This window comes from Coturnix japonica, chromosome W, assembly GCF_054131305.1.
Source record: "Coturnix japonica strain WE chromosome W, WE-NBRP24, whole genome shotgun sequence".
In the NCBI taxonomy this organism is placed as follows: domain Eukaryota; kingdom Metazoa; phylum Chordata; class Aves; order Galliformes; family Phasianidae; genus Coturnix; species Coturnix japonica.
Genome location: NC_140701.1, coordinates 24,123,615 through 24,143,404, shown reverse-complemented (window position 1 = coordinate 24,143,404; position 19,790 = coordinate 24,123,615).

Sequence of the window (19,790 nt, the reverse complement as noted above, 5' to 3'; positions counted from 1 at the left end):
TTTTTTGGGTAGAAAATGCTACTTGTAATGATGAAAAGCTTTGTATTGGTAAGAAAAAGAATTTTTGGCAAGATTCAAGAGTGATACCTGAGAGAGAACACATTTTTTTCTGGTGTAAGTATTGATATTAGTGTGAAATACATCGGAAATTTGTCTGAAATGGATAATTCTTATGTTAATGTCATTATTTTGTAGGGGAAAACAGATATTCTGGAATCAATGTGTCATAATTTGTTACAAAGCATCGTTTTAAAGAGAATGTGTCTTCTTTTGGGGATGAAAACCAGTAATTTAGGGAGAAATTGCTATTTGTAGGGATGAAAAGCATTAGTTTGGGAAGAAAACCATAGTTTTGCAAGGATGAAGAGCGATACCTAAGAGTGTACTTTTCATTTCTGGGATAAGTGTCGATATTCATGTGACCTACTTCTAAAATTTGTCAGAAATCGATATTTCTGTTGGAAAAGTCATTCTTTTTTAGATGAAAAGAGTTATTCTGGAAACAATGTCTCATATATGGCTACAAGCGATAATTTTGTAGAGAAATCGATTTCTTTTGAAGATGAAAACCACCTTTACGTTTAGAAAATGCTGTTTGTAGAGATGAAAAACATTATTTTGGTAAGAAAACCATATTTTTGCAAGGGTAAAGAGTGATACCTAAGAGAGACCTTTTTATTTCTGGTATAAATATTGATATTCCTGTGAATTTTTTCTAAAATCTGTCAGAAAAGGATATATCTGTTGGAAATGTCCTTATTTTGTAGAGGAGAAAAGGTATTTCTGTTAGTAACGTCCTCAATTTGTAGAAGAGAAAAGGTATTGAGGAAACAATGTGTCATATTTTGCTACCAAGCTTCATTTTGTAGAGAAAATGTCTTCTTTTAGAAATGAAAACAAGTATTTCTGGGAAACAACGCTATTTTAAAGGGATAAAAAGCATTATTTTGGTGAGAAAACCATGTCCTTGCAAGGATAAAGAATGATTCTTAGGAGAGAACTTTTATTTCCGGGATAGGTACTGATATTTGTGTGACATTCTTCTAAAATTTGTCAGAAATCGATATTTCTGTTGGAAATGTCTTTATTTTGAAGAGGGAAAGAGGTATTCCAATAACAGTGTTTCATATGTTGCTACAAGGGACCATTTGTAGAGAAAACGATTTCTATTGGGGATGAAAACCACTTTTTTGGGTAGAAAATGCTACTTGTAATGATGAAAAGCTTTGTATTGGTAAGAAAAAGAATTTTTGGCAAGATTCAAGAGTGATACCTGAGAGAGAACACATTTTTTTCTGGTGTAAGTATTGATATTAGTGTGAAATACATCGGAAATTTGTCTGAAATGGATAATTCTTATGTTAATGTCATTATTTTGTAGGGGAAAACAGATATTCTGGAATCAATGTGTCATAATTTGTTACAAAGCATCGTTTTAAAGAGAATGTGTCTTCTTTTGGGGATGAAAACCAGTAATTTAGGGAGAAATTGCTATTTGTAGGGATGAAAAGCATTAGTTTGGGAAGAAAACCATAGTTTTGCAAGGATGAAGAGCGATACCTAAGAGTGTACTTTTCATTTCTGGGATAAGTGTCGATATTCATGTGACCTACTTCTAAAATTTGTCAGAAATCGATATTTCTGTTGGAAAAGTCATTCTTTTTTAGATGAAAAGAGTTATTCTGGAAACAATGTCTCATATATGGCTACAAGCGATAATTTTGTAGAGAAATCGATTTCTTTTGAAGATGAAAACCACCTTTACGTTTAGAAAATGCTGTTTGTAGAGATGAAAAACATTATTTTGGTAAGAAAACCATATTTTTGCAAGGGTAAAGAGTGATACCTAAGAGAGACCTTTTTATTTCTGGTATAAATATTGATATTCCTGTGAATTTTTTCTAAAATCTGTCAGAAAAGGATATATCTGTTGGAAATGTCCTTATTTTGTAGAGGAGAAAAGGTATTTCTGTTAGTAACGTCCTCAATTTGTAGAAGAGAAAAGGTATTGAGGAAACAATGTGTCATATTTTGCTACCAAGCTTCATTTTGTAGAGAAAATGTCTTCTTTTAGAAATGAAAACAAGTATTTCTGGGAAACAACGCTATTTTAAAGGGATAAAAAGCATTATTTTGGTGAGAAAACCATGTCCTTGCAAGGATAAAGAATGATTCTTAGGAGAGAACTTTTATTTCCGGGATAGGTACTGATATTTGTGTGACATTCTTCTAAAATTTGTCAGAAATCGATATTTCTGTTGGAAATGTCTTTATTTTGAAGAGGGAAAGAGGTATTCCAATAACAGTGTTTCATATGTTGCTACAAGGGACCATTTGTAGAGAAAACGATTTCTATTGGGGATGAAAACCACTTTTTTGGGTAGAAAATGCTACTTGTAATGATGAAAAGCTTTGTATTGGTAAGAAAAAGAATTTTTGGCAAGATTCAAGAGTGATACCTGAGAGAGAACACATTTTTTTCTTGTATAAGTATTGATATTAGTGTGAAATACATCGGAAATTTGTCTGAAATGGATAATTCTTATGTTAATGTCATTATTTTGTAGGGGAAGACAGATATTCTGGAATCAATGAGTCATAATTTGTTACAAAGCATCATTTTAAAGAGAATGTGTCTTCTTTTGGGGATGAAAACCAGTAATTTAGGGAGAAATTGCTATTTGTAGGGATGAAAAGCATTAGTTTGGGAAGAAAACCATAGTTTTGCAAGGATGAAGAGTGATACCTAAGAGTGTACTTTTCATTTCTGGGATAAGTGTCGATATTCATGTGACCTACTTCTAAAATTTGTCAGAAATCGATATTTCTGTTGGAAATGTCATTCTTTTTTAGATGAAAAGAGTTATTCTGGAAACAATGTGTCATATATGGCTACAAACGATAATTTTGTAGAGAAATCGATTTCTTTTGAAGATGAAAACCACCTTTAGGTTTAGAAAATGCTGTTTGTAGAGATGAAAAACATTATTTTGGTAAGAAAACCATATTTTTGCAAGGGTAAAGAGTGATACCTAAGAGAGACCTTTTTATTTCTGGTATAAGTATTGATATTCCTGTGAATTTTTTCTAAAATCTGTCAGAAAAGGATATATCTGTTGGAAATGTCCTTATTTTGTAGAGGAGAAAAGGTATTTCCGTTAGTAACGTCCTCAATTTGTAGAAGAGAAAAGGTATTCTGGAAACAATGTGTCATATTTTGCTACCAAGCTTCATTTTGTAGAGAAAATGTCTTCTTTTGGGGATGAAAACCAGTATTTCTGGGAAACAGCGCTATTTTAAAGGGATAAAAAGCATTATTTTGGTGAGAAAACCATGTCCTTGCAAGGATAAAGAATGATTCTTAGGAGAGAACTTTTATTTCCGGGATAGGTACTGATATTTGTGTGACATTCTTCTAAAATTTGTCAGAAATCGATATTTCTGTTGGAAATGTCCTTATTTTGAAGAGGGAAAGAGGTATTCCAATAACAGTGTTTCATATGTTGCTACAAGGGACCATTTGTAGAGAAAACGATTTCTATTGGGGATGAAAACCACTGTTTTGGGTAGAAAATGCTACTTGTAATGATGAAAAGCTTTGTATTGGTAAGAAAAAGAATTTTTGGCAAGATTCAAGAGTGATACCTGAGAGAGAACACATTTTTTTCTGGTATAAGTATTGATATTAGTGTGAAATACATCGGAAATTTGTCTGAAATGGATAATTCTTATGTTAATGTCATTATTTTGTAGGGGAAGACAGATATTCTGGCATCAATGAGTCATAATTTGTTACAAAGCATCATTTTAAAGCGAATGTGTCTTCTTTTGGGGATGAAAACCAGTAATTTAGGGAGAAATTGCTATTTGTAGGGATGAAAAGCATTAGTTTGGGAAGAAAACCATAGTTTTGCAAGGATGAAGAGTGATACCTAAGAGTGTACTTTTCATTTCTGGGATAAGTGTCGATATTCATGTGACCTACTTCTAAAATTTGTCAGAAATCGATATTTCTGTTGGAAATGTCATTCTTTTTTAGATGAAAAGAGTTATTCTGGAAACAATGTGTCATATATGGCTACAAGCGATAATTTTGTAGAGAAATCGATTTCTTTTGAAGATGAAAACCACCTTTTGGTTTAGAAAATGCTGTTTGTAGAGATGAAAAACATTATTTTGGTAAGAAAACCATATTTTTGCAAGGGTAAAAAGTGATATCTAAGGGAGACCTTTTTATTTCTGGTGTAAGTATTGATATTCCTGTGAATTTTTTCTAAAATCTGTCAGAAAAGGATATATCTGTTGGAAATGTCCTTATTTTGTAGAGGAGAAAAGGTATTTCCGTTAGTAACGTCCTCAATTTGTAGAAGAGAAAAGGTATTCTGGAAACAATGTGTCATATTTTGCTACCAAGCTTCATTTTGTAGAGAAAATGTCTTCTTTTGGGGATGAAAACCAGTATTTCTGGGAAACAGCGCTATTTTAAAGGGATAAAAAGCATTATTTTGGTGAGAAAACCATGTCCTTGAAAGGATAAAGAATGATTCTTAGGAGAGAACTTTTATTTCCGGGATAGGTACTGATATTTGTGTGACATTCTTCTAAAATTTGTCAGAAATCAATATTTCTGTTGGAAATGTCCTTATTTTGAAGAGGGAAAGAGGTATTCCAATAACAGTGTTTCATATGTTGCTACAAGGGACCATTTGTAGAGAAAACGATTTCTATTGGGGATGAAAACCACTTTTTTGGGTAGAAAATGCTACTTGTAACGATGAAAAGCTTTGTATTGGTAAGAAAAAGAATTTTTGGCAAGATTCAAGAGTGATACCTGAGAGAGAACACATTTTTTTCTGGTATAAGTATTGATATTAGTGTGAAATACATCGGAAATTTGTCTGAAATGGATAATTCATATGTTAATGTCATTATTTTGTAGGGGAAGACAGATATTCTGGAATCAATGTGTCATAATCTGTTACAAAGCATCGTTTTAAAGAGAATGTGTCTTCTTTTGGGGATGAAAACCAGTAATTTAGGGAGAAATTGCTATTTGTAGGGATGAAAAGCATTAGTTTGATTAGAAAACCATAGTTTTGCAAGGATGAAGAGTGATACCTAAGAGTGTACTTTTCATTTCTGGGATAAGTGTCGATATTCAAGTGACCTACTTCTAAAATTTGTCAGAAATCGATATTTCTGTTGGAAATGTCATTCTTTTTTAGATGAAAAGAGTTATTCTGGAAACAATGTGTCATATATGGCTACAAACGATAATTTTGTAGAGAAATCGATTTCTTTTGAAGATGAAAACCACCTTTAGGTTTAGAAAATGCTGTTTGTAGAGATGAAAAACATTATTTTGGTAAGAAAACCATATTTTTGCAAGGGTAAAGAGTGATACCTAAGAGAGACCTTTTTATTTCTGGTATAAGTATTGATATTCCTGTGAATTTTTTCTAAAATCTGTCAGAAAAAGATATATCTGTTGGAAATGTCCTTATTTTGTAGAGGAGAAAAGGTATTTCCGTTAGTAACGTCCTCAATTTGTAGAAGAGAAAAGGTATTCTGGAAACAATGTGTCATATTTTGCTACCAAGCTTCATTTTGTAGAGAAAATGTCTTCTTTTGGGGATGAAAACCAGTATTTCTGGGAAACAGCGCTATTTTAAAGGGATAAAAAGCATTATTTTGGTGAGAAAACCATGTCCTTGCAAGGATAAAGAATGATTCTTAGGAGAGAACTTTTATTTCCGGGATAGGTACTGATATTTGTGTGACATTCTTCTAAAATTTGTCAGAAATCGATATTTCTGTTGGAAATGTCCTTATTTTGAAGAGGGAAAGAGGTATTCCAATAACAGTGTTTCATATGTTGCTACAAGGGACCATTTGTAGAGAAAACGATTTCTATTGGGGATGAAAACCAATTTTTTGGGTAGAAAATACTACTTGTAATGATGAAAAGCTTTGTATTGGTAAGAAAAAGAATTTTTGGCAAGATTCAAGAGTGATACCTGAGAGAGAACACATTTTTTTCTGGTATAAGTATTGATATTAGTGTGAAATACATCGGAAATTTGTCTGAAATGGATAATTCTTATGTTAATGTCATTATTTTGTAGGGGAAGACAGATATTCTGGAATCAATGTGTCATAATTTGTTACAAAGCATCCTTTTAAAGAGAATGTGTTTTCTTTTGGGGATGAAAACCAGTAATTTAGGGAGAAATTGCTATTTATAGGGATGAAAAGCATTAGTTTGGGAAGAAAACCATAGTTTTGCAAGGATGAAGAGTGATACCTAAGAGTGTACTTTTCATTTCTGGGATAAGTGTCGATATTCATGTGACCTACTTCTAAAATTTGTCAGAAATCGATATTTCTGTTGGAAATGTCATTCTTTTTTAGATGAAAAGAGTTATTCTGGAAACAATGTGTCATATATGGCTACAAGCGATAATTTTGTAGAGAAATCGATTACTTTTGAAGATGAAAACCACCTTTTGGTTTAGAAAATGCTGTTTGTAGAGATGAAAAACATTATTTTGGTAAGAAAACCATATTTTTGCAAGGGTAAAAAGTGATATCTAAGAGAGACCTTTTTATTTCTGGTGTAAGTATTGATATTCCTGTGAATTTTTTCTAAAATCTGTCAGAAAAGGATATATCTGTTGGAAATGTCCTTATTTTGTAGAGGAGAAAAGGTATTTCTGTTAGTAACCTCCTCAATTTGTAGAAGAGAAAAGGTATTCTGGAAACAATGTGTCATATTTTGCTACCAAGCTTCATTTTGTAGAGAAAATGTCTTCTTTTGGGGATGAAAACAAGTATTTCTGGGAAACAACGCTATTTTACGGGATAAAAAGCATTATTTTGGTGAGAAAACCATGTCCTTGCAAGGATAAAGAATGATTCCTAGGAGAGAACTTTTATTTCCGAGATAGGTACTGATATTTGTGTGACATTCTTCTAAAATTTGTCAGAAATCGATATTTCTGTTGGAAATGTCCTTATTTTGAAGAGGGAAAGAGGTATTCCAATAACAGTGTTTCATATGTTGCTACAAGGGACCATTTGTAGAGAAAACGATTTCTATTGGGGATGAAAACCACTTTTTTGGGTAGAAAATGCTACTTGTAATGATGAAAAGCTTTGTATTGGTAAGAAAAAGAATTTTTGGCAAGATTCAAGAGTGATACCTGAGAGAGAACACATTTTTTTCTGGTATAAGTATTGATATTAGTGTGAAATACATCGGAAATTTGTCTGAAATGGATAATTCTTATGTTAATGTCATTATTTTGTAGGGTAAGACAGATATTCTGGAATCAATGTGTCATAATTTGTTACAAAGCATCCTTTTAAAGAGAATGTGTTTTCTTTTGGGGATGAAAACCAGTAATTTAGGGAGAAATTGCTATTTATAGGGATGAAAAGCATTAGTTTGGGAAGAAAACCATAGTTTTGCAAGGATGAAGAGTGATACCTAAGAGTGTACTTTTCATTTCTGGGATAAGTGTCGATATTCAAGTGACCTACTTCTAAAATTTGTCAGAAATCGATATTTCTGTTGGAAATGTCATTCTTTTTTAGATGAAAAGAGTTATTCTGGAAACAATGTGTCATATATGGCTACAAACGATAATTTTGTAGAGAAATCGATTTCTTTTGAAGATGAAAACCACCTTTAGGTTTAGAAAATGCTGTTTGTAGAGATGAAAAACATTATTTTGGTAAGAAAACCATATTTTTGCAAGGGTAAAGAGTGATACCTAAGAGAGACCTTTTTATTTCTGGTATAAGTATTGATATTCCTGTGAATTTTTTCTAAAATCTGTCAGAAAAGGATATATCTGTTGGAAATGTCCTTATTTTGTAGAGGAGAAAAGGTATTTCCGTTAGTAACGTCCTCAATTTGTAGAAGAGAAAAGGTATTCTGGAAACAATGTGTCATATTTTGCTACCAAGCTTCATTTTGTAGAGAAAATGTCTTCTTTTGGGGATGAAAACCAGTATTTCTGGGAAACAGCGCTATTTTAAAGGGATAAAAAGCATTATTTTGGTGAGAAAACCATGTCCTTGCAAGGATAAAGAATGATTCTTAGGAGAGAACTTTTATTTCCGGGATAGGTACTGATATTTGTGTGACATTCTTCTAAAATTTGTCAGAAATCGATATTTCTGTTGGAAATGTCCTTATTTTGAAGAGGGAAAGAGGTATTCCAATAACAGTGTTTCATATGTTGCTACAAGGGACCATTTGTAGAGAAAACGATTTCTATTGGGGATGAAAACCACTTTTTTGGGTAGAAAATGCTACTTGTAATGATGAAAAGCTTTGTATTGGTAAGAAAAAGAATTTTTGGCAAGATTCAAGAGTGATACCTGAGAGAGAACACATTTTTTTCTGGTATAAGTATTGATATTAGTGTGAAATACATCGGAAATTTGTCTGAAATGGATAATTCTTATGTTAATGTCATTATTTTGTAGGGTAAGACAGATATTCTGGAATCAATGTGTCATAATTTGTTACAAAGCATCCTTTTAAAGAGAATGTGTTTTCTTTTGGGGATGAAAACCAGTAATTTAGGGAGAAATTGCTATTTATAGGGATGAAAAGCATTAGTTTGGGAAGAAAACCATAGTTTTGCAAGGATGAAGAGTGATACCTAAGAGTGTACTTTTCATTTCTGGGATAAGTGTCGATATTCATGTGACCTACTTCTAAAATTTGTCAGAAATCGATATTTCTGTTGGAAATGTCATTCTTTTTTAGATGAAAAGAGTTATTCTGGAAACAATGTGTCATATATGGCTACAAGCGATAATTTTGTAGAAAAATCGATTACTTTTGAAGATGAAACCCACCTTTTGGTTTAGAAAATGCTGTTTGTAGAGATGAAAAACATTATTTTGGTAAGAAAACCATATTTTTGCAAGGGTAAAAAGTGATATCTAAGAGAGACCTTTTTATTTCTGGTGTAAGTATTGATATTCCTGTGAATTTTTTCTAAAATCTGTCAGAAAAGGATATATCTGTTGGAAATGTCCTTATTTTGTAGAGGAGAAAAGGTATTTCTGTTAGTAACCTCCTCAATTTGTAGAAGAGAAAAGGTATTCTGGAAACAATGTGTCATATTTTGCTACCAAGCTTCATTTTGTAGAGAAAATGTCTTCTTTTGGGGATGAAAACAAGTATTTCTGGGAAACAACGCTATTTTACGGGATAAAAAGCATTATTTTGGTGAGAAAACCATGTCCTTGCAAGGATAAAGAATGATTCCTAGGAGAGAACTTTTATTTCCGAGATAGGTACTGATATTTGTGTGACATTCTTCTAAAATTTGTCAGAAATCGATATTTCTGTTGGAAATGTCCTTATTTTGAAGAGGGAAAGAGGTATTCCAATAACAGTGTTTCATATGTTGCTACAAGGGACCATTTGTAGAGAAAACGATTTCTATTGGGGATGAAAACCACTTTTTTGGGTAGAAAATGCTACTTGTAATGATGAAAAGCTTTGTATTGGTAAGAAAAAGAATTTTTGGCAAGATTCAAGAGTGATACCTAAGAGAGAACACATTTTTTTCTGGTGTAAGTATTGATATTAGCGTGAAATACATCGGAAATTTGTCTGAAATGGATAATTCTTATGTTAATGTCATTATTTTGTAGGGGAAGACAGATATTCTGGAATCAATGAGTCATAATCTGTTACAAAGCATCGTTTTAAAGAGAATGTGTCTTCTTTTGGGGATGAAAACCAGTAATTTAGGGAGAAATTGCTATTTGTAGGGATGAAAAGCATTAGTTTGGTTAGAAAACCATAGTTTTGCAAGGATGAAGAGTGATACCTAAGAGTGTACTTTTCATTTCTGGGATAAGTGTCGATATTCAAGTGACCTACTTCTAAAATTTGTCAGAAATCGATATTTCTGTTGGAAATGTCATTCTTTTTTAGATGAAAAGAGTTATTCTGGAAACAATGTGTCATATATGGCTACAAACGATAATTTTGTAGAGAAATCGATTTCTTTTGAAGATGAAAACCACCTTTAGGTTTAGAAAATGCTGTTTGTAGAGATGAAAAACATTATTTTGGTAAGAAAACCATATTTTTGCAAGGGTAAAGAGTGATACCTAAGAGAGACCTTTTTATTTCTGGTATAAGTATTGATATTCCTGTGAATTTTTTCTAAAATCTGTCAGAAAAGGATATATCTGTTGGAAATGTCCTTATTTTGTAGAGGAGAAAAGGTATTTCCGTTAGTAACGTCCTCAATTTGTAGAAGAGAAAAGGTATTCTGGAAACAATGTGTCATATTTTGCTACCAAGCTTCATTTTGTAGAGAAAATGTCTTCTTTTGGGGATGAAAACCAGTATTTCTGGGAAACAGCGCTATTTTAAAGGGATAAAAAGCATTATTTTGGTGAGAAAACCATGTCCTTGAAAGGATAAAGAATGATTCTTAGGAGAGAACTTTTATTTCCGGGATAGGTACTGATATTTGTGTGACATTCTTCTAAAATTTGTCAGAAATCGATATTTCTGTTGGAAATGTCCTTATTTTGAAGAGGGAAAGAGGTATTCCAATAACAGTGTTTCATATGTTGCTACAAGGGACCATTTGTAGAGAAAACGATTTCTATTGGGGATGAAAACCACTTTTTTGGGTAGAAAATGCTACTTGTAACGATGAAAAGCTTTGTATTGGTAAGAAAAAGAATTTTTGGCAAGATTCAAGAGTGATACCTGAGAGAGAACACATTTTTTTCTGGTATAAGTATTGATATTAGTGTGAAATACATCGGAAATTTGTCTGAAATGGATAATTCTTATGTTAATGTCATTATTTTGTAGGGGAAGACAGATATTCTGGAATCAATGTGTCATAATCTGTTACAAAGCATCGTTTTAAAGAGAATGTGTCTTCTTTTGGGGATGAAAACCAGTAATTTAGGGAGAAATTGCTATTTGTAGGGATGAAAAGCATTAGTTTGGTTAGAAAACCATAGTTTTGCAAGGATGAAGAGTGATACCTAAGAGTGTACTTTTCATTTCTGGGATAAGTGTCGATATTCAAGTGACCTACTTCTAAAATTTGTCAGAAATCGATATTTCTGTTGGAAATGTCATTCTTTTTTAGATGAAAAGAGTTATTCTGGAAACAATGTGTCATATATGGCTACAAACGATAATTTTGTAGAGAAATCGATTTCTTTTGAAGATGAAAACCACCTTTAGGTTTAGAAAATGCTGTTTGTAGAGATGAAAAACATTATTTTGGTAAGAAAACCATATTTTTGCAAGGGTAAAGAGTGATACCTAAGAGAGACCTTTTTATTTCTGGTATAAGTATTGATATTCCTGTGAATTTTTTCTAAAATCTGTCAGAAAAGGATATATCTGTTGGAAATGTCCTTATTTTGTAGAGGAGAAAAGGTATTTCCGTTAGTAACGTCCTCAATTTGTAGAAGAGAAAAGGTATTCTGGAAACAATGTGTCATATTTTGCTACCAAGCTTCATTTTGTAGAGAAAATGTCTTCTTTTGGGGATGAAAACCAGTATTTCTGGGAAACAGCGCTATTTTAAAGGGATAAAAAGCATTATTTTGGTGAGAAAACCATGTCCTTGCAAGGATAAAGAATGATTCTTAGGAGAGAACTTTTATTTCCGGGATAGGTACTGATATTTGTGTGACATTCTTCTAAAATTTGTCAGAAATCGATATTTCTGTTGGAAATGTCCTTATTTTGAAGAGGGAAAGAGGTATTCCAATAACAGTGTTTCATATGTTGCTACAAGGGACCATTTGTAGAGAAAACGATTTCTATTGGGGATGAAAACCACTTTTTTGGGTAGAAAATGCTACTTGTAATGATGAAAAGCTTTGTATTGGTAAGAAAAAGAATTTTTGGCAAGATTCAAGAGTGATACCTGAGAGAGAACACATTTTTTTCTGGTATAAGTATTGATATTAGTGTGAAATACATCGGAAATTTGTCTGAAATGGATAATTCTTATGTTAATGTCATTATTTTGTAGGGGAAGACAGATATTCTGGAATCAATGTGTCATAATTTGTTACAAAGCATCCTTTTAAAGAGAATGTGTTTTCTTTTGGGGATGAAAACCAGTAATTTAGGGAGAAATTGCTATTTATAGGGATGAAAAGCATTAGTTTGGGAAGAAAACCATAGTTTTGCAAGGATGAAGAGTGATACCTAAGAGTGTACTTTTCATTTCTGGGATAAGTGTCGATATTCATGTGACCTACTTCTAAAATTTGTCAGAAATCGATATTTCTGTTGGAAATGTCATTCTTTTTTAGATGAAAAGAGTTATTCTGGAAACAATGTGTCATATATGGCTACAAGCGATAATTTTGTAGAGAAATCGATTACTTTTGAAGATGAAAACCACCTTTTGGTTTAGAAAATGCTGTTTGTAGAGATGAAAAACATTATTTTGGTAAGAAAACCATATTTTTGCAAGGGTAAAAAGTGATATCTAAGAGAGACCTTTTTATTTCTGGTGTAAGTATTGATATTCCTGTGAATTTTTTCTAAAATCTGTCAGAAAAGGATATATCTGTTGGAAATGTCCTTATTTTGTAGAGGAGAAAAGGTATTTCTGTTAGTAACCTCCTCAATTTGTAGAAGAGAAAAGGTATTCTGGAAACAATGTGTCATATTTTGCTACCAAGCTTCATTTTGTAGAGAAAATGTCTTCTTTTGGGGATGAAAACAAGTATTTCTGGGAAACAACGCTATTTTACGGGATAAAAAGCATTATTTTGGTGAGAAAACCATGTCCTTGCAAGGATAAAGAATGATTCCTAGGAGAGAACTTTTATTTCCGAGATAGGTACTGATATTTGTGTGACATTCTTCTAAAATTTGTCAGAAATCGATATTTCTGTTGGAAATGTCCTTATTTTGAAGAGGGAAAGAGGTATTCCAATAACAGTGTTTCATATGTTGCTACAAGGGACCATTTGTAGAGAAAACGATTTCTATTGGGGATGAAAACCACTTTTTTGGGTAGAAAATGCTACTTGTAATGATGAAAAGCTTTGTATTGGTAAGAAAAAGAATTTTTGGCAAGATTCAAGAGTGATACCTAAGAGAGAACACATTTTTTTCTGGTGTAAGTATTGATATTAGCGTGAAATACATCGGAAATTTGTCTGAAATGGATAATTCTTATGTTAATGTCATTATTTTGTAGGGGAAGACAGATATTCTGGAATCAATGAGTCATAATCTGTTACAAAGCATCGTTTTAAAGAGAATGTGTCTTCTTTTGGGGATGAAAACCAGTAATTTAGGGAGAAATTGCTATTTGTAGGGATGAAAAGCATTAGTTTGGTTAGAAAACCATAGTTTTGCAAGGATGAAGAGTGATACCTAAGAGTGTACTTTTCATTTCTGGGATAAGTGTCGATATTCAAGTGACCTACTTCTAAAATTTGTCAGAAATCGATATTTCTGTTGGAAATGTCATTCTTTTTTAGATGAAAAGAGTTATTCTGGAAACAATGTGTCATATATGGCTACAAACGATAATTTTGTAGAGAAATCGATTTCTTTTGAAGATGAAAACCAGCTTTAGGTTTAGAAAATGCTGTTTGTAGAGATGAAAAACATTATTTTGGTAAGAAAACCATATTTTTGCAAGGGTAAAGAGTGATACCTAAGAGAGACCTTTTTATTTCTGGTATAAGTATTGATATTCCTGTGAATTTTTTCTAAAATCTGTCAGAAAAGGATATATCTGTTGGAAATGTCCTTATTTTGTAGAGGAGAAAAGGTATTTCCGTTAGTAACGTCCTCAATTTGTAGAAGAGAAAAGGTATTCTGGAAACAATGTGTCATATTTTGCTACCAAGCTTCATTTTGTAGAGAAAATGTCTTCTTTTGGGGATGAAAACCAGTATTTCTGGGAAACAGCGCTATTTTAAAGGGATAAAAAGCATTATTTTGGTGAGAAAACCATGTCCTTGAAAGGATAAAGAATGATTCTTAGGAGAGAACTTTTATTTCCGGGATAGGTACTGATATTTGTGTGACATTCTTCTAAAATTTGTCAGAAATCAATATTTCTGTTGGAAATGTCCTTATTTTGAAGAGGGAAAGAGGTATTCCAATAACAGTGTTTCATATGTTGCTACAAGGGACCATTTGTAGAGAAAACGATTTCTATTGGGGATGAAAACCACTTTTTTGGGTAGAAAATGCTACTTGTAACGATGAAAAGCTTTGTATTGGTAAGAAAAAGAATTTTTGGCAAGATTCAAGAGTGATACCTGAGAGAGAACACATTTTTTTCTGGTATAAGTATTGATATTAGTGTGAAATACATCGGAAATTTGTCTGAAATGGATAATTCATATGTTAATGTCATTATTTTGTAGGGGAAGACAGATATTCTGGAATCAATGTGTCATAATCTGTTACAAAGCATCGTTTTAAAGAGAATGTGTCTTCTTTTGGGGATGAAAACCAGTAATTTAGGGAGAAATTGCTATTTGTAGGGATGAAAAGCATTAGTTTGATTAGAAAACCATAGTTTTGCAAGGATGAAGAGTGATACCTAAGAGTGTACTTTTCATTTCTGGGATAAGTGTCGATATTCAAGTGACCTACTTCTAAAATTTGTCAGAAATCGATATTTCTGTTGGAAATGTCATTCTTTTTTAGATGAAAAGAGTTATTCTGGAAACAATGTGTCATATATGGCTACAAACGATAATTTTGTAGAGAAATCGATTTCTTTTGAAGATGAAAACCACCTTTAGGTTTAGAAAATGCTGTTTGTAGAGATGAAAAACATTATTTTGGTAAGAAAACCATATTTTTGCAAGGGTAAAGAGTGATACCTAAGAGAGACCTTTTTATTTCTGGTATAAGTATTGATATTCCTGTGAATTTTTTCTAAAATCTGTCAGAAAAGGATATATCTGTTGGAAATGTCCTTATTTTGTAGAGGAGAAAAGGTATTTCCGTTAGTAACGTCCTCAATTTGTAGAAGAGAAAAGGTATTCTGGAAACAATGTGTCATATTTTGCTACCAAGCTTCATTTTGTAGAGAAAATGTCTTCTTTTGGGGATGAAAACCAGTATTTCTGGGAAACAGCGCTATTTTAAAGGGATAAAAAGCATTATTTTGGTGAGAAAACCATGTCCTTGCAAGGATAAAGAATGATTCTTAGGAGAGAACTTTTATTTCCGGGATAGGTACTGATATTTGTGTGACATTCTTCTAAAATTTGTCAGAAATCGATATTTCTGTTGGAAATGTCCTTATTTTGAAGAGGGAAAGAGGTATTCCAATAACAGTGTTTCATATGTTGCTACAAGGGACCATTTGTAGAGAAAACGATTTCTATTGGGGATGAAAACCAATTTTTTGGGTAGAAAATGCTACTTGTAATGATGAAAAGCTTTGTATTGGTAAGAAAAAGAATTTTTGGCAAGATTCAAGAGTGATACCTGAGAGAGAACACATTTTTTTCTGGTATAAGTATTGATATTAGTGTGAAATACATCGGAAATTTGTCTGAAATGGATAATTCTTATGTTAATGTCATTATTTTGTAGGGGAAGACAGATATTCTGGAATCAATGTGTCATAATTTGTTACAAAGCATCCTTTTAAAGAGAATGTGTTTTCTTTTGGGGATGAAAACCAGTAATTTAGGGAGAAATTGCTATTTATAGGGATGAAAAGCATTAGTTTGGGAAGAAAACCATAGTTTTGCAAGGATGAAGAGTGATACCTAAGAGTGTACTTTTCATTTCTGGGATAAGTGTCGATATTCATGTGACCTACTTCTAAAATTTGTCAGAAATCGATATTTCTGTTGGAAATGTCATTCTTTTTTAGATGAAAAGAGTTATTCTGGAAACAATGTGTCATATATGGCTACAAGCGATAATTTTGTAGAGAAATCGATTACTTTTGAAGATGAAAACCACCTTTTGGTTTAGAAAATGCTGTTTGTAGAGATGAAAAACATTATTTTGGTAAGAAAACCATATTTTTGCAAGGGTAAAAAGTGATATCTAAGAGAGACCTTTTTATTTCTGGTGTAAGTATTGATATTCCTGTGAATTTTTTCTAAAATCTGTCAGAAAAGGATATATCTGTTGGAAATGTCCTTATTTTGTAGAGGAGAAAAGGTATTTCTGTTAGTAACCTCCTCAATTTGTAGAAGAGAAAAGGTATTCTGGAAACAATGTGTCATATTTTGCTACCAAGCTTCATTTTGTAGAGAAAATGTCTTCTTTTGGGGATGAAAACAAGTATTTCTGGGAAACAACGCTATTTTACGGGATAAAAAGCATTATTTTGGTGAGAAAACCATGTCCTTGCAAGGATAAAGAATGATTCCTAGGAGAGAACTTTTATTTCCGAGATAGGTACTGATATTTGTGTGACATTCTTCTAAAATTTGTCAGAAATCGATATTTCTGTTGGAAATGTCCTTATTTTGAAGAGGGAAAGAGGTATTCCAATAACAGTGTTTCATATGTTGCTACAAGGGACCATTTGTAGAGAAAACGATTTCTATTGGGGATGAAAACCACTTTTTTGGGTAGAAAATGCTACTTGTAATGATGAAAAGCTTTGTATTGGTAAGAAAAAGAATTTTTGGCAAGATTCAAGAGTGATACCTGAGAGAGAACACATTTTTTTCTGGTATAAGTATTGATATTAGTGTGAAATACATCGGAAATTTGTCTGAAATGGATAATTCTTATGTTAATGTCATTATTTTGTAGGGTAAGACAGATATTCTGGAATCAATGTGTCATAATTTGTTACAAAGCATCCTTTTAAAGAGAATGTGTTTTCTTTTGGGGATGAAAACCAGTAATTTAGGGAGAAATTGCTATTTATAGGGATGAAAAGCATTAGTTTGGGAAGAAAACCATAGTTTTGCAAGGATGAAGAGTGATACCTAAGAGTGTACTTTTCATTTCTGGGATAAGTGTCGATATTCAAGTGACCTACTTCTAAAATTTGTCAGAAATCGATATTTCTGTTGGAAATGTCATTCTTTTTTAGATGAAAAGAGTTATTCTGGAAACAATGTGTCATATATGGCTACAAACGATAATTTTGTAGAGAAATCGATTTCTTTTGAAGATGAAAACCACCTTTAGGTTTAGAAAATGCTGTTTGTAGAGATGAAAAACATTATTTTGGTAAGAAAACCATATTTTTGCAAGGGTAAAGAGTGATACCTAAGAGAGACCTTTTTATTTCTGGTATAAGTATTGATATTCCTGTGAATTTTTTCTAAAATCTGTCAGAAAAGGATATATCTGTTGGAAATGTCCTTATTTTGTAGAGGAGAAAAGGTATTTCCGTTAGTAACGTCCTCAATTTGTAGAAGAGAAAAGGTATTCTGGAAACAATGTGTCATATTTTGCTACCAAGCTTCATTTTGTAGAGAAAATGTCTTCTTTTGGGGATGAAAACCAGTATTTCTGGGAAACAGCGCTATTTTAAAGGGATAAAAAGCATTATTTTGGTGAGAAAACCATGTCCTTGCAAGGATAAAGAATGATTCTTAGGAGAGAACTTTTATTTCCGGGATAGGTACTGATATTTGTGTGACATTCTTCTAAAATTTGTCAGAAATCGATATTTCTGTTGGAAATGTCCTTATTTTGAAGAGGGAAAGAGGTATTCCAATAACAGTGTTTCATATGTTGCTACAAGGGACCATTTGTAGAGAAAACGATTTCTATTGGGGATGAAAACCACTTTTTTGGGTAGAAAATGCTACTTGTAATGATGAAAAGCTTTGTATTGGTAAGAAAAAGAATTTTTGGCAAGATTCAAGAGTGATACCTGAGAGAGAACACATTTTTTTCTGGTATAAGTATTGATATTAGTGTGAAATACATCGGAAATTTGTCTGAAATGGATAATTCTTATGTTAATGTCATTATTTTGTAGGGTAAGACAGATATTCTGGAATCAATGTGTCATAATTTGTTACAAAGCATCCTTTTAAAGAGAATGTGTTTTCTTTTGGGGATGAAAACCAGTAATTTAGGGAGAAATTGCTATTTATAGGGATGAAAAGCATTAGTTTGGGAAGAAAACCATAGTTTTGCAAGGATGAAGAGTGATACCTAAGAGTGTACTTTTCATTTCTGGGATAAGTGTCGATATTCATGTGACCTACTTCTAAAATTTGTCAGAAATCGATATTTCTGTTGGAAATGTCATTCTTTTTTAGACGAAAAGAGTTATTCTGGAAACAATGTGTCATATATGGCTACAAGCGATAATTTTGTAGAAAAATCGATTACTTTTGAAGATGAAACCCACCTTTTGGTTTAGAAAATGCTGTTTGTAGAGATGAAAAACATTATTTTGGTAAGAAAACCATATTTTTGCAAGGGTAAAAAGTGATATCTAAGAGAGACCTTTTTATTTCTGGTGTAAGTATTGATATTCCTGTGAATTTTTTCTAAAATCTGTCAGAAAAGGATATATCTGTTGGAAATGTCCTTATTTTGTAGAGGAGAAAAGGTATTTCTGTTAGTAACCTCCTCAATTTGTAGAAGAGAAAAGGTATTCTGGAAACAATGTGTCATATTTTGCTACCAAGCTTCATTTTGTAGAGAAAATGTCTTCTTTTGGGGATGAAAACAAGTATTTCTGGGAAACAACGCTATTTTACGGGATAAAAAGCATTATTTTGGTGAGAAAACCATGTCCTTGCAAGGATAAAGAATGATTCCTAGGAGAGAACTTTTATTTCCGAGATAGGTACTGATATTTGTGTGACATTCTTCTAAAATTTGTCAGAAATCGATATTTCTGTTGGAAATGTCCTTATTTTGAAGAGGGAAAGAGGTATTCCAATAACAGTGTTTCATATGTTGCTACAAGGGACCATTTGTAGAGAAAACGATTTCTATTGGGGATGAAAACCACTTTTTTGGGTAGAAAATGCTACTTGTAATGATGAAAAGCTTTGTATTGGTAAGAAAAAGAATTTTTGGCAAGATTCAAGAGTGATACCTAAGAGAGAACACATTTTTTTCTGGTGTAAGTATTGATATTAGCGTGAAATACATCGGAAATTTGTCTGAAATGGATAATTCTTATGTTAATGTCATTATTTTGTAGGGGAAGACAGATATTCTGGAATCAATGAGTCATAATCTGTTACAAAGCATCGTTTTAAAGAGAATGTGTCTTCTTTTGGGGATGAAAACCAGTAATTTAGGGAGAAATTGCTATTTGTAGGGATGAAAAGCATTAGTTTGGTTAGAAAACCATAGTTTTGCAAGGATGAAGAGTGATACCTAAGAGTGTACTTTTCATTTCTGGGATAAGTGTCGATATTCAAGTGACCTACTTCTAAAATTTGTCAGAAATCGATATTTCTGTTGGAAATGTCATTCTTTTTTAGATGAAAAGAGTTATTCTGGAAACAATGTGTCATATATGGCTACAAACGATAATTTTGTAGAGAAATCGATTTCTTTTGAAGATGAAAACCACCTTTAGGTTTAGAAAATGCTGTTTGTAGAGATGAAAAACATTATTTTGGTAAGAAAACCATATTTTTGCAAGGGTAAAGAGTGATACCTAAGAGAGACCTTTTTATTTCTGGTATAAGTATTGATATTCCTGTGAATTTTTTCTAAAATCTGTCAGAAAAGGATATATCTGTTGGAAATGTCCTTATTTTGTAGAGGAGAAAAGGTATTTCCGTTAGTAACGTCCTCAATTTGTAGAAGAGAAAAG